Source organism: Lucilia cuprina, chromosome 6 (genome assembly GCF_022045245.1).
Source record: "Lucilia cuprina isolate Lc7/37 chromosome 6, ASM2204524v1, whole genome shotgun sequence".
Lineage (NCBI taxonomy): Eukaryota > Metazoa > Arthropoda > Insecta > Diptera > Calliphoridae > Lucilia > Lucilia cuprina.
The window spans coordinates 37,201,825-37,218,432 of NC_060954.1; the positions used below are offsets into that span (position 1 = coordinate 37,201,825).

Here is a 16,608-nt window from a genome sequence, read left to right on the forward strand (position 1 = left end):
AACAACAAATTAAATAAAACTGAATGGTTTAACAATTCGATAAAGTTGATAGGAGCAAAACAAAATACATATAAGTAGACGACAAATAAAACATTTATATTTATCTATAACGTTGCTTTCTTTGACATAAAAAATCAATTATAAATTTCTATTGCTATTTATAGATAAAAAATTCACTTGATTTAAGTTTTAAATTTTCCGGAATACAAATTATATGGTTGGTATGTTAAAAGTTTTGGAAAAAATTTATTTGCTATAATAATTTTTCAAACAAGGTATTAAGGATTAAGCTGTTATGGAAATAACTTTGTTAAGAAATTTAATTAATAAATTATGGTAAATTATTTAAGCAGTATTTGTGAATAAAATAAAGCTTTTGAATTTGATAAATAAACACATAAAGTAAATTTAAATTTTATACATAAAATGCATTGTGCGAGGTATGGCAGCATCAAGGTTGTAATAGAGAAGACTGTGAAACTCTGACATATGTTAAAATGATATCTAAATATCATGGAAACGTTTCTATTCGAGATATTACAACCCTTAGGAACACTAATATGAGCATTGGAAACTTTGATAGGAACATCTTAAGGAACTGCAACAAGGAATCAAACTTCCTGAACATTGATCGATAATATCTTCATAGAGAATAACATGAGGTTTTTACAATAACATTTTCCATGTAATGTTTTTATACCCTACACCACCATAGTTTGGAATGTATTATACCTTTGTGCTGATGTTTGTAACACACAAAAATATTGGTCCTACATCCAGCCTAAAATATTCGGATCGACTCAGAATCACTTTACGTAATTACGTCTGTCTGTCCGGCTGGCTGTTCATGTATACCTTGTGCGCAAGGTGCATAAACGAAAAATTTCTAAGGATACCCTTGCCTCAATCACTTTATTCAACAAACTGTTAAAATATTTTGGAATTAAGGTAAACAACTTAAATGCTTTATTATTAAAAATAATCCATATTTTTAACATACTCAATGGTGTAAGGTCGGTCATGGCCGACCAAACTTTCCTACTTGTTTTTCTTTGGATCTGATGTAGTGCACGTCATCTATTCTTCTTTTTCTACTAAACAACTTCTGCCAATACGATCAGACTTGTGTTCAGAAGTCAAAAGTAAATTTCCATCATTTTTTTTATGTACAACAATGCCTTGTTGTCTAAAAGCGGTCTTGGTAGACGACTCACCATTAGACCTTGGTGCTATTGGCATGTACAAACATTTTGGCCACATTACCGCCAACAGTATCTAGAGACATAATCGATATACCGTAATACAAATCCATCAAATATGCCGAAGACTTGATCAAAACTGATAAAGAATACAATGTGGTAAATCTGGTATAAACAGAGTACCCTCTGACAAAGAAGTAAAATTCAATTCAAGTATGAGACACTTAATATATCCGAAATTTTAAGTGAGAAAAATCTACGACGCGACTGGGTGAGACCCGAAAACCTCTACGTCTATTCCCTGTTAACTTGATAACAACACATTTCAAATGCTTAGTCCCACAGTCAATCCTCTGCGTGGTATCTGTTGTGTCGGCAACATCATCGTATTTATTACAAATTATAGACTTTGCCGTCTTTTCATCAACATTTCTTTCCCGCGAATCTAATGCATAGTCTCATAGTCAATCCTCTGCGTGGTATTTGTTGTGTCGTCAATATCATCGTTGTGATTACACCAATATAACAAGGCTCACCAATGTAACATGATAAGGGCGATGGAACAGGGAATGAATGAAATTGAGAACATTTCGAGTCTTTTACATTTGAGATAATGATCGCAAGCCGGAACGAAGGCGTTAATTTAATCCTAAAAAACAAACTCAAATGCCGTCGTCGCAGATGACAGTGTTTATAGAGAATTATTCTCTTGTTGATATTCTCATATGGAAGTTCCTATTTATTATATTTCGAACCTATTTAACAGAAATGCATAATCACCTAATATATTCGACTATTATCATTATGTGTCCACTAGAGTTTGAAGTATCCCAGCAAAATCTTTGCTTACCCTGTAAGTAAGCAAGTAATATTGAAGAAAAGTGTAAGTAGTTACTTTTTGCGTGAATAACTACTTATTATAGATATATTCTATAGACAATTGACCACAAATTCTTTAAAAAAATTATGTTGTTAATAACGACAACTCATTACCAAGTTAGGTATGAAATAAATTTACAATGGTTAGGTTATCACAGATAGCGGCTTTACTTGGGTTGATGTTGATCCCTTTGTAATTAATACCTGTAAGAGAAGAAACAGATAGATAGGGAAAAAGTGGACAAAGAGACGATGGTTAAGAGAAAGGGAGAATAGCAGTAAGATTTTTAAGAAAAGAAAAGAAAAGCTAGAGCAGGACACTCACATATAAGATGAGTAATAGTTTCCTGGTAATTAATTTCAATTCAGTATTTAAGTTACAACAAGACTAACTAAGTGTACCTCCATAATCGACTATATCACTCTCATAGTTTCAGTAGTCAACATTTTTAAAGTCAATGTCCCTTTTCTAAAGACTTGAGTAATCTACTGACTATACACTAAATGGACGATTTGTCAATATAGTATATACTTGCCTGGTCTATAGCCTATTTTGTTGATAATCTAGTCTATGGACTAGTCTATGATATGATCTAAGTGCTAGTCTATTTACTACTAATATATAAATGTCTAGTCCAGAGAATAGCCTATAAATTAGTGTACATGCTGTTCTATTAACTGCTCTATTACTGGTTTATTAACAAATCAAATGTATATCTCTCGACTAGTCTATGGTCCAATCTATGATTTAATATTTATACTATTCCATTTAGTAATTTAAGTACTTATCTACTGACTATGTGTATACTAATTTATAGATTACTTTATTACTAGTCTACGTCTATAAACTAGTTTATTAAATAATCTATGTTAAAGATCACTGACTAGTGTGTTGACTGGATTCTTCATTTACATATCCTTTATTGGTATCATCTTATTCCCTTTAATAAATATATGTTTTATTTTCTCATTTTTTGCAATTAATTTTCTGTCAATTTGTTTAACAAAACTAAAACAAAAGTATAATAAAAATTTTAAATTCAACATTTGTTTCAATTATAACTTTTACAACACTTTTGATTTGGTCACTGTTCTTCCCATTATTACAATTTCAAATTACAAGAATAATAATCATTGTTTTTTTGTGTTCATACGAACAAATGTAACATAAAAGGATGCAATAAATACAAATATGAAGTTTTTTTTTAAATACATACAATATTTTTCATTCTTCAACTCAATGCTTGTACTAAAATAAAAACAACTGGAATAAGAATTTATTATGTTTGTGAAAAAAAAGAAAAATTAAAAACAAACATACATACACACATAAACTGTATAAACTGTATTAAACTGTATTTTAAACAATTTTTAAACAAAAACGTACAAATCTGTAAACAAGAATAAAAAAAACGAAAATTTTAATTAAAACTTTTGAAATGTTGCATGCGCTATACTAGCTGTTGGAAAATCGCACCGATTTTCACTTGAATTCATTCATGTTTCTATTTATAAAATGCCATGCTTGCTTTTAACGTCAGTTTATATATAAAAAACTTTTAAGATCAAATAACAAGTAAGAAATTATAGACGAATATATGTGGCCCTATTACACCTAATGAAAGTTATTTTGGATGCGATTATAATATAGAGATCGTGATTTATTAATACAGTAAATAAGATGAAATAAATCTGTAATTTCTAAAATTACCTTATCTCACGGTGGTCTTTTTTATCCACTGGGTAGACTAGAGAGTCTACCATGCGCCCCTGAATTCCTCAATGAAGAACTCAGGTAGCAATTTTTGTACATGGATATCCGGTCCATGTACAAGCACTTTGTTGAAGTACTCGAGCTATCTAATCTCTTGCCACAGCAGCCCCTTTGTGGAATGACAGGCCGCATCTATAATTAATCCGCTTACCCCGACAAGGAAAAAGCAATCTCTGGTCTAAAGTCAATAGTGCATTCCTTAACCTCTTTAAGACCGCGAAACCACACTACTGAGATGGCTCTGTTGTTTTGGCAACAGCACCTAGAGACATATTTGGTAGTCCGAAATACCCAACAAAATGGATCAGGATCCCTCTTTTATGAACCGATCAATGTAACAAATGAAGTAGGAATTTCCAAAGTCAATTAATTCCAATAATTGCCCCCACAAATAGTCGAGCAGCATTATCAATATATTGAGATGGCAACAGCACCGAAGAACTTCCCCGAAGCTTAAAAAGGCATACTAAATCAGTACTAATCTCGAATATATGGAGACTTTCCCAATCTTTCACCAATTTTAGCATCAGTTCCATTCCCCTGATCATAAAGATCGATCTACGGAATGACAGGCTGCCATTGAATACTGACCTGATAATTCCCCAGCATTTACTGGCGTCCCACTACACGAACAGTAAGAGATACCGATCGGGTTTAGGAATCTAGCATATGCTGCTTTGTACACAGACCTGTTTGAAGAGAGATTTATCCAACCCATTAGGTATAGGATATATCAGTCCTTAAATTAACATGAGGTTAGACCTCATGCCAAATCATTCCGAGGCGAAGCAAAGGATACATTTGACATCACCAGTTTATAGTCCCGGCAGACTAGAGGTATTGGTAGCACCTCTTTACCCGGAAATTGCCCCCGGGGGGAATTCCTGGCTAAATGAAATATTCTTTTTGGTGCCTACTACGGACTTTAGCTACGATCTAAATGAACTGAACTAATCAAGACAACTTCGGATACCACACCACAGAAGGACGTTGCAAGATGTGTATTCTACAACTAGTTTTAGAACACATTATTTTAGCCTGAACTCGTTCTAGTTTGGCGTTGTTCGAAATGGTCCCTTCGCGACTGTTTCTGAGGAAGCGTTATGGAGTCGACACTCGCTCTTTTGAACGTTTCTGGAACTAGTTCTTTAATCAATAATTTTTGTTTGAATTTTTCAAATTCTGAACTAGTTCCAGGCAAGCTTTAGAGAACGTATAAACAAATATTTCTTTTTTTGTTTGAAATTATTAAAATTATTAAGCAATATTGAGAAACTGTTGAGGAATTTTTACTATTGTATCAATGTTATTTACAAAACTATCATGCACATATATTTTTTGGAAATTTTTTTCAATCCGAGAAGTTGTTTTGGAACTAGTATGCGTTCCATTGAGCTAGTGTAGTAGCAATGTATAACTAGTTCCTTATAAACTATTTAGAAGTATTTAAGAACCACAACAATATTCTAAGGAACGGGTTCCAGAAGTAATGGCGATACTACTAGTTCCAAGACTGTTGTTTAAGAAACAGAAACACTTTAGTTTCTTTTTTTCACTCCTTCTAGAACTAGTAGTTTTTAGAATAACTTCTAAAATTTTTTTAATTATATATTTACACAAGTTTCCTATAAAATTCCTCTAATAAATAGTTGATAGCTTTATTAATGATCTACAAGGACTGTAAAGGACTTATACCCTGAAATTTACTTACCCAATAGCATTTATCTTCACTGAGAAGTATATTAATAAACTAAAAAGTATAAGATATTAGTGGACTACTTATGTGTAATCAGGACTTTATGTACACTGAAAGAAAATCGCTTCGTAACCCCAATGAAATTTTTTCATTATAAAAATAATGATTAATATAGTTAACATAATCATATTTTTGACAAATTTTATTACATTAATTAAGAAGCACATTCAATTTACAAAACAAAATCAATGATAAAATTCACTATTGAAATGTAAATATTTCGTCCCATTAATTAATAATATAATTATATCAATGAGGCAATTTCATTAAACCAATGACAACATTCATTACATATATGATGATGTTCTTAAAATTAACGAAACAAAAACGTTTAATTAATGAGTTTTATTTCATATTATTATTGAAAGAGATTCATTAATTTAATGAAACTCTTTCATTATGTCGACGAAAAGGCTTTATTGGTTTAATGATATATTATATTGTAAAAATGTTTGGTTACCTTATTTATGTATTTTATACTTATGACATTATTTCATTATATTTACAAAAATTTTTAAATGAATGAAACATTTTCGCTAATGCAATGACACCAGTCATTAGACTCATTTCAAGAAAAAAATTATTAATATAAAGTAGAAAAACGTTATAACGAAGGTTTTTCTTTCAGTGTAGTAGTCACTGAAAAGTATGTAACATTTAATACCTTTCGCTCATATACTGTAGTGTAGGGTGAAAATTAAAAACAATAGTCTATAGTTTTTATTGGCATCAGAAAAACTCTTTTGTAGATTAAAATAAAAAAACAAAGATTAAAACAAAACAGAAAAAGTCGTAACAATTTAGAAATGAAAAACAAGCGGAAATGACTAGAATAAAAAATTTACAAGAAAAACAGTTACAGTACTAAATTATGGTAGTTATAGTAAACTAACAGAACATTACATTCACACATGTAAACATTTAGTAATGATAGATCATGATGTTCATGTGTAAAAAATGTGGGATGTCCCAGAAAAAATATCGATTAAATGTGATTTATTATTCTGAATACAAATCAAATTAATTCTCCGAATAAATACAATTCCAAGATTTCTACAAAAATTCGAAAAGTATTAAAAATTACAATGTTTTTCTGGTTATAATTTTTTTCAAAATTAACAATTGTATGGGGTCTAAATACAATCGTGCACTAATATTGGCCACTTTTAATGCCAAGTAAACCTGAGCAATATTAAATATTTTTTGAACATTTTATTTTTCTAGGTCCTCGAGGCATGTTACCTAGTTGAACTTCACTCATCTTTGTGTTATTCCAATACGAATAATTCGTGTGCCGGGATTACAAACTGATAGTGTGAATATATTTTCAGCGTTTCTTTGAAAAGACTTGGGATTTAACCAGGGACCCTTATAATATGATTTTACAGAAACCAGTGGCCCACAGGGCAGAGCTTTGGAATTTTTCTTGACCCGGTATTTTGAGAGTACCCTCTGAGTGGTGGCTGATTCTAAAATCAAGGAAAGAGATTGTTGGCTAAAATACTGATGCACGATATCTATAATACCAAATAAGTTCGGGTGAAGACCTGATATCAATAATTCGTGTGCCGGGATCCCAAACTGATGATGTCAAATGTACCTACAGCATTTCCTTGAAAATACTTAGGATTCAACCAGGGAGCTTTATAATCTGGTATTACAGAAACCTGTGATCCATGGGGCAGAGCTTCTGACTGTTTTTGACTCGGTATTTTGAGAGGTCCCTCTGGGTGGTGGTTGAGTCCAAAATCGCGGAAAGAGATTGTTGGTTAAAAGATTATTGCAAGATGTCTATAATACCCAATAAGTTCGGTGGTGTTGATAAGACCCTCAGAGTAGTCTAATCAAGCGGTTTGTTGGGGAAAGTGGGTCCTATCTATATAGTGAGTTTGTCGAATCAATCATACCTCAAATGGTAAAATATCTTGTTCGGATATGTACAGGATTAACTCAGATCAGATTAACCACAGTGTATTCTCTCTGAGTCCTCGGCTTTTTTGATGGATTGGTATTTCGGTATAGCGATTACATCTCTAAATGCTGTTGCCGAATCAACAGAGGCCATCTTATCAGCGCTGTTGTTAACGAAAGTTATGTTTTTTACATAGCGGAAGTTAAGCAACAGCTAAAAGTTTAAACTGTGGCCGACAGGGCTGTAGTTGGCTGGCTTCGATTTCTCCTAGTCCTATCCTCTGAGCTACAAGTTTTTAGTAGGCCTCGACAACTTCTAGGTCCTATTCTCTGGGCTACAAGTTTTTGGAAAACTCATTTTCCTTTTCTATATGTATTAAGAATATATTCTTGATTTTATATGGTCTTACCTAAGCTTTGCTATTCCTATTTTTTAAATGATCCAAAACTATTATACCAACTTTAAAATTTGAATTAATTTTTTTTATTTATGGATTACCCTTTCTCTTCTGAACACACATGTTTATGTATTATGTACCGTGAACTTTTATACAAGTACGTACTTCTCCTGCACAAGTACAAATGGAAGTGAACGTATGTATGTACGTAGTATTGTACATCATATTGGTGGCATGTTAAAGTTCAACAAGCCTTTTAACACGAAATCCATGTAACAATGAAGAATGTCTGTTCAAATGTACATGTTCGAGTACTTGTATATAAATATTTGCTATAAATTGTACGTACTTACATACAAAGGTATGTATGTGTTTTCAATTCATGTACGCTTAAAACGCAAACATAGATATAACTACATATTTATCCTTTATATAGTATGTAACTGTGTTGGTTTAGTTGTGTTTCCTTTTAAACAAATGATAATGATGATGTTGACGGATTTAAAATCATTTATAGCAAAAAAACAAAAAAAAAAACTTGTGACTAAAATAACGAAAAACCAATTTGATAGTGTGTGATTAATGATCATTCGGCTTGTTGCATTCTGAGAATGTTTTTTTATGAAAATCCAAACCAAATAATATGAATGCAAAGTAATTGATTTTCAACAAAAATCGGTTTATCATTGCTGTAATTTTGTTTCTTTTGCGATTATATGGATTTAAATAAATTTCACATATATTTCATTTTTTTATCACCAACTATTTAGGGAATTATTCAAATCCGACCTATGATAGTATAAATATTTTCGCTTTATCTTTCGGAAGTTGGTTTAAATACATACATATATGATATATATGAAGGCATGTAAATATTAAATGTAGCATGAACCTTATATGTGGGGTTTAACTAATTATAAAGCGGTCGTGGTAAATTTTATAGAAAAGGGCAATATTTGATCAATTTTTTGACAAAAAGTTTGTGTTTAAGTAGTTTTTGAAAGATGGTTTTGAAAATGGTTAAGATCGGCCCATTGTTTCACCTAGCACCCATACAACTAAATCCCCGAATAGGCCTTGTAAACCTTGTAATCAAACTACATGTCGCAATTTTGGAGCTTATTAAATGAAATTTGGCATATAATCTTTTATGATACCGTAGGCGAAGCTTGTTGAAAATGGTTTACATGGATCCATTATTTCACCTAGCCCACATATAACTGTACCCGCCGAATAGGCGGGTACAGTTTAATATACTCATATATCACAATTTCATTCAACAATATCATATATCACAATTTCATTCAACAATAAACGGCTTAAGTATGTATATCTGAGGCAAGGTACACTTCAACTTAAATGCTCTATTATGACAACTAAATTATATTTTATTTTTGAAAAAGGTGTAGGGTATTATATGATCGGCCTCGCCCGACTATAATTTCTTACTTGTTTGGTACTATTTTGTTCTCTATAAGGTATACAGGTGAAAAAATATACACGCCTGGTATCAAATTAACACCAAATCAAATTTTATTTGTTGTGAATAGAGAGCTTACCACGTTGGTTAACTTTTAGACAACAAATGTGTATAAAATTTAGATTGCGAAAACGAATTGTTGCAATGTTGACAACGTTGCATTGAATGTATATAATTTGACAACGAATGTTATGAAATATTTGTTGTCAATTTGGTACCAGGCTTGTATATTTTTTACATTTGTATACTTTTAGAATCTTCTATAATATCGAACTTAAAAACATGAAACTAAGCATAAAAGGGAGGGTTTACCCGGAATAGGTAAGAATTCACAAAGGGGGTTTTTTCGTACTTTTTCGTTCTTTAAAAAGTAATTTTTGAATTTTCTATAATATTAAACCTGGAAACCTGAAATTAAGCATTTAGAACCAGTAATAAATCAGAGCCTAGAATCAATATCATGGTGAAGGGTATGTAAGATTCGGCATAGCCGAATATAGAACTCTTTTCGTTGTGTTTACGTAAAACCATTGCGTACAATGAAAATACATCCTACGCGTAAGAGTGTCAAATTATTCGTTTGAAGTGAGTATTCCCCGAAAACGCCCAGAATATGCGACCAAAGATGAAAGGGTAATATTTCATAATGACAACGTTGGACAAATTTGAAAATTTATAAACCTTTTATAAAAGTTTATGAATAATACCCTTAATATTTCAACAATTTTTAAAGATTTATCCCCCATATTCATAAATGCTTAATAAAGTTATTGACGTTTTATTGTAGGAATTTTGCAAGGAAAATGTGCGTAATAAACCTAAAATAAACGATTAATTTTTATGAATACGGGGTTTAGAATCTAGAAAGAAATATGTCATGTAATTTTTTAACATCGTTTAGAAATTTCACATTAATTTCCTTGGTTTTGTAAATTAAAAAATATTAAAACATTTTTAAATATTTAAACAAATAACTTAAATTATCTTTACAAATTTAGTTTAGTTAAATATTTTCTTAAAACTTCTTTTATTTTTTCAACCATATAAACAAAAAAAATATTTCTATACATTTAATTAACTAATGTCGAACATTTCAAAATATCTACTTTTGAAATACTACTATTTGAAGTTGAGAAAAAGGATAAAAAACATCCTTCAAATGTCACTCCAAATTTTAGTTTTATTTTATTTGATTTAAAACTAAGTAAAAATCTGATACAAGCATAAAGTAAATTTTTTATATTTTTTTGCAACAACTAAGAAAAAAAGATTCCTAGAAAAACGTCAGAAACAAGAAGTGGAAAAAAAACTAAATAAAACTTTTATTTTTTTTATTTTTTAATATTTTTACACAGAGAATGAGTAAAAATGAATGAATCGAATAGAAATCATATGAATGAATATTTACTGTTATAGTTAACATGTATGTGTACATATGTATATAAACATGTATACATATTAGGGTTGTTTTTTTACACATCGATATTTTGAACATTTGTATGGAAGAGGAAATACTGGTTTAGTATCCGCCATTCTTTTAACATGTGCACATATTCGGTGATTTCTTTTAACTAAGTTTACTCATCTAGAGGGACTAGAAAATGTAAAATTTGTTTAGCAATTTGTTTGAAAGCCTCAGTTTTGACATTTTATGTACTAAGTGTAGTTTTTAAAAAATATACCCTAACATATGTGTGCATGTGTGCGTGTGTATATATTGTGTAAGCTGAGTGATGGGTTAGAGTACGATAAATAGAGTTTTGTAAAGCGATGTGTGAAGGAAGTAAATGTAAAAGTAATAGTTGTGGTTAAATATAAAAAAATAAACTTTTCAAACCCATTGAAAACTATTGTATGTGTTTAAAACTTTAACAACATTTTAACGTGGTTTCAGTAACCGTATGCATTTTGTAAGTATGGCAACAAAGTAAATTCAAGCGAAAACGAGAAATGCGGTTATTTAAAGGATTCGCACTTTTTTTACTACAGCATAATACCAACTTGAAGTCAGTATGAAGGTATAGTCGAACATGACCGAAAATATAATACGCTACACCAACTAGAAGTATTTTCAAATTATTTCAGTAAATAGAAGCCTAAAATTATTAATAGCTGTATCGTATCATTGTGACATACCAAACAATTGTTTGGGCCAATAAATAGGCCGTGAGCAGTTCGGCAGTCCGCCTGTTCATTGCCGGAGTGTCCTTCATGGCTAGGTATATAAGATATTGTTAATTCTACCCAGTTCCTTTAATGATGTCACGCAATCCATTACAACACCCGATCTAACCACAATAAGGCCATGAAAACTCCTTGGTTATCTGACATTATATAGAACCTTGGACCCCTTATGCTTTTCTTCACGCGCTCTTCAACACAGATGAAGATAGCGCAGGTTTCAGCTTGTATGATAGGGGGATATTTTATATGGTTGGCCTTCTGCCATAAATACTCACTGCAGTTTCACCATCTATTTCCTTGGACCCATCAGTAAACTAAACGTTAAGCCTTCTTAGGCCTAACAACATTCAATTAAATCTAAATACAAAAAAACTGTATTCCTTCAGCCCCTAATTTAAATGCCCCAGCGAAAACTTGGTAATGACTTGCAATTGTAACCACTTACTTATTAGTATACTTTTCAATGACTACAGCATATACTTCTGATTACATGGAAGTACTTTAGTAACGTCTTTTTAATAATTTGTTCTATAAATACGTTCTAAGAAGCTGACTAATGAGCTTCTTCGTGCATACATTTTTCATAGGATTGGTAAATACGTATTAAGTGCTTGCCTCCAGTGACATAACCATGTTGAAATAATGACTTAAAATACTATTGAGTAAGTAAATTTAAGCATTTTAACCCCTAACCAGGTAATGAATGTATTTGCTGGGGAGTGGTAGATCAGCTATTCGAATCTTTTATACATATACATTGTTTAATGTTAATAATCTTGCAAACGGTTTACGACGTATTTGTCAATTAAATATAAAGAAAGGTTTTAGTCTCATATGGAACCTTAAAGCTAAATGTAATGCCAAGCTACATAGGAGACACGATTAGAAAGTGGGATGTTAATATTGCTTAGAATCATAGGTGGGCAGTTTCCTCTTTTAAGTGTGAAGGTTATATGCTTACTTTTGAGTTCGTTTACCTGTTTTCTCCAGTTTTCAACACATCTCCACTCGCCTTAGATTTTTAGAGTTTCTTGATGTAACCACACGAGTACAAAGGATGATTTTGTCATCTGCAAATGAAGTACACTCCTTGTGAACACTACTAGCATTTATTCTACAGTCCTTTGTTGCATAATCATCGTACTTTACCCTGAACAGTGGATCAGTAGGTAAAACTGTAGTAAACGATATGTATTAGATGGTAGCTGACATCGAAAACTTGGGCAACACACAGAAAGATAGCTAAACAGTACTTTTTTGTTCAAAGGGTTTTCTAATCTCACCGATCGATTTACATACTGGGTTTGCCAGTTTATAGGACTTTGAACTCCTACCGGTGGCTTTACATTTTTGAAGCCTTCCAAAAGCACATTTTTTGCTTTGTAGGTTTTTAATTGCAGTAGAAAGTCTATGTTTTGTTGCCAATCTCTTCTATGTTTCGTTTTGTCGATGAAAATTTTTCGATTTCTGCGTTTGAAATATTCATTGCAGCCTTTTAGAAAATTTGACATTTAGAGTGAGCCGAAGAAATTAGTCACTTATACAACTGTTAATGTAAAATAGTTTCAGTACGCAGTTGTAAGCACATACTTATTAGCATACTTTTCAATGACTACTACATATCGTTCTGATTACATAGAAGTACTTTGGTAACGTCTTACTAATAATTTGTACCAATTTGTCTTGTAATATGAAATTTCAGTATCAAAAGAAAATTCATATGATTTTGTAGAGATTGAATTTCTATTAATGTGTTTTGATATGGCAAAAAATATTAGATCAGAAATCTTTCTAGGATCAGAATGTTGACTAGGTGATATACAAACCAAAAAAATAAAAAATAGGATCGACTGTAGTTCTGTACAATTGTCTGCAATTTTGAATCATTAATTTAAATCCCTAGTATGTATGTTTAGCATTGTAGTCACCGCATGCAAGAAAATAATATCCTTGTGTACTAAAAATGCTTCAAAGTGTTCTTTACTCATGGTAAATTGTGGATGGCAATATATAGAGCTTAGATATATATCCCTAACTCCGCTTTCAAGGTGAATGGAAGTTGTTTGTAAATAGTTTTTGGAGAATTTTCTGTTTTATTCTGACACCAGTATCACCATTTGCCTATTATGTGGATTATTTGTGTTGTAAAATATATATTATGAAATATAAATATTATATTTATTTACATTACATCAATATTTAAGTTATATATCAAAGGGGAAAAACGGGTAAAACAGATTTTCTTGATAATATTAGAAAATAATAGTAAACCAAGGAAAATTTTAATTCCATCTACTTCTACACTTAAAAATTGCTTCGAAATTCGAACTTTTAAGGGGTGAAAATGTGTAACAAAGAAGATTCTAGTATCTTTTTGGATCCTTTATAACTTTTTAACTAATAAACATAATAACATTTTTGTAAATATTTTAAACACATCTTTCAAACTGTTTCGTACTTATTTGAAATTCAGTCCTTTTTGGGCGTAAAAGGAAGATAACTGTATTTTTGGTACTTTTCGATTTTTTGACGTATTATTAATCCTCTTATACTGACTAACTATATAATATTTAATTTAACAAAATATTTGCGATTTTTTTTTGGAAAAAAAAGTATCAAAAAGAAAAAAACTGAAGTTTTATGACAATAAAATCGGAGATGTCCATTTGATGCAATACATTAAATTCATCAATAAAAATAAAAAGTTTTGGTTAGTTAGGGCCCTTTGTGTTTCAGCTGACGATATATACTACAAATCTATATACTATGTGACAAATTGTGAATCTCTCATGTCTAAAATAAAAACATTTCATTTATATTATTTGGTTATTGAAAGGCTGTTTGCAGAAAATTTAAGTGTTGATTAAATAAAAATATTACACTTAAATGATTTACTTATGGTTTTTTCTCTATAATTGAGTTTTTTTTTTTACATTTATATGTCAAATGATATATTCATTTATCATAATCATATCCATGCATCCATTAACATTTTAATTAATTTAATTTTTACACAATAAAGGAAATCGTTTAAATTTATTAAACATAAATTTTAAATCGATTGAATGTAATTGACATAATTTCTAAACTCATTTAAGCGTTTATGTTTATGCTAGTACCAGGAACAACACCACTTGATTTTAGAAATTATTTATCAATATGAAGAGATTTTTATAAAAAAAATAAAATATTCATTAATATTTGTTTACTTTTTATATGTATTACCACATTAAGGAGATGTCTGAGAAATATTGGTACTAGTTTATTCCAAAGAATATCCGGTTTCGCTGTGGCAATTGAACATTTAATTTTTATTACGCTTATCGTTAAAAATTGTGTTAAATACCGATTTTCAGGAAGTACCCTAATGTACAAAATTTATTTAATAAATATCAATTTAAATTTTCGCACAATTATGTACTACATTGTTAATGTTAATAAAATTAAATGCGTGTTTTTGAATATCAATATTATTTTTAATGTATTATTATATCAATATATTTTACAAAATAAATTTTAAATATTTTTATCTATTAATTTATCTATTTTCATAAAGTTTTATTGTTTAAAAATTGTAATTAAAAAATTTAAAACATTATCATACAATGACCACAATGATATTTGTTACAAAAAAAATATTTAAATAATTTTCTCCACATTAACTTTAGTGTGCCACGGTTGAATGTAAAAATCTACTTAAATAACTTACGCTATCAATATATAGTACAGTGTACAGACTCAACGATAGTCCAGACTATAGATTCTTTTAAAGTGCAGTCTATAAACTGTTCTATAGTCCAGTCAATAGACTGTTCTATAGTCCAGACATAGACTGTTTTCTAGTCAGGAATATAGACTATTCTACAGTTCATTTTATAGACTCTTCTTTAGTCCAGACTATAGACTCTACTATAGTCCAGACTATAGACTCTTCTATATTCCAGACTATAGACTGTTCTATAGTCCAGACTATAAACTGTTCTATAGTCCAGACTATAGACTGTTCTATAGTCCAGACTAAAGACTGTTCTATAGTCCAGACTAAGGACTGTTCTATAGTCCAGACTATAGACTGTTATATAGTCCAGACCATAGGATGTTCTATAGTTCAGATTATAGACTGTTCTTTAGTCCAGGCTATAGACTGTTCTATAGTCCAGACTATAGACTGTTATATAGTCCAGACCATAGGATGTTCTATAGTTCAGACTATAGACTGTTCTATAGTCCAGACTAAAGACTGTTCTATAGTCCAGACTAAAGACTGTTCTATAGTCCAGACTAAAGACTGTTCTATAGTCCAGACTATAGACTGTTCTATAGTCCAGACTATAGACTGTTCTATAGTCCAGACTATAGACTGTTCTATAGTCCAGACTATAGACTGTTCTATAGTCCAGGCTATAGACTGTTCTACAGTCCAGAATAAAGCCTGTTCTATAGTCCAGAATAAAGCCTGTTGTATAGTCCAGAATAAAGCCTGTTCTATAGTCCAGACTAAAGACTGTTCTATAGTCCAGCCTATAGACTGTTCTATAGTCCAGCCTATAGACTGTTCTATAGTCCTGACTATAGACTGTTCTATAGGTCATACTATGGACTGTCCTTTAGTCCAGGCTATAGAGTGTTTTATAGTCCAGAATATAGACTGTTCTATAGTCCACACTATAGACTGTTCTATAGTCAAGTCTATAGACTATAAAGCTAGTGTTGTGACCTTGAAAATTATGATATATATCAGTCTATAGATTTACAATGTCAATCACTTCTATAAGAACTCTTTTTGGCATAAAGTCGACTTATGTATATCCAAGAAATGTATATGATGAATTTACTATATCTGTGTTTTATTAAACTTTTTTGCAAAAGAAGTCCACCATATTATTGAAGCCTATTTAAGAATTGCTCCTATTATACCTTTGTCATGTTTTGTTTGGTTTAATCATCTACTTGGTCACTCAATTTTAATTTCCGGTCAATATATGACAAACCAGTAATATTAGTATCTTTATAAGGTATTTTTAAGC

The 16,608-nt window shown here is 30.7% G+C and overlaps 1 long non-coding RNA gene across 1 annotated transcript in view; it reads left to right on the forward strand.

Annotated features, from left to right (window-relative positions):
- Positions 1–16,608, forward strand: part of LOC124420510 — a 39,298-nt gene that overhangs the window by 22,539 nt on the left and 151 nt on the right. Inside the window, exon 2 of the long non-coding RNA XR_006941241.1 lies at positions 16,454–16,596. This is a non-coding gene — a long non-coding RNA (uncharacterized LOC124420510). The remainder of the gene's footprint in view (positions 1–16,453; positions 16,597–16,608) is intronic.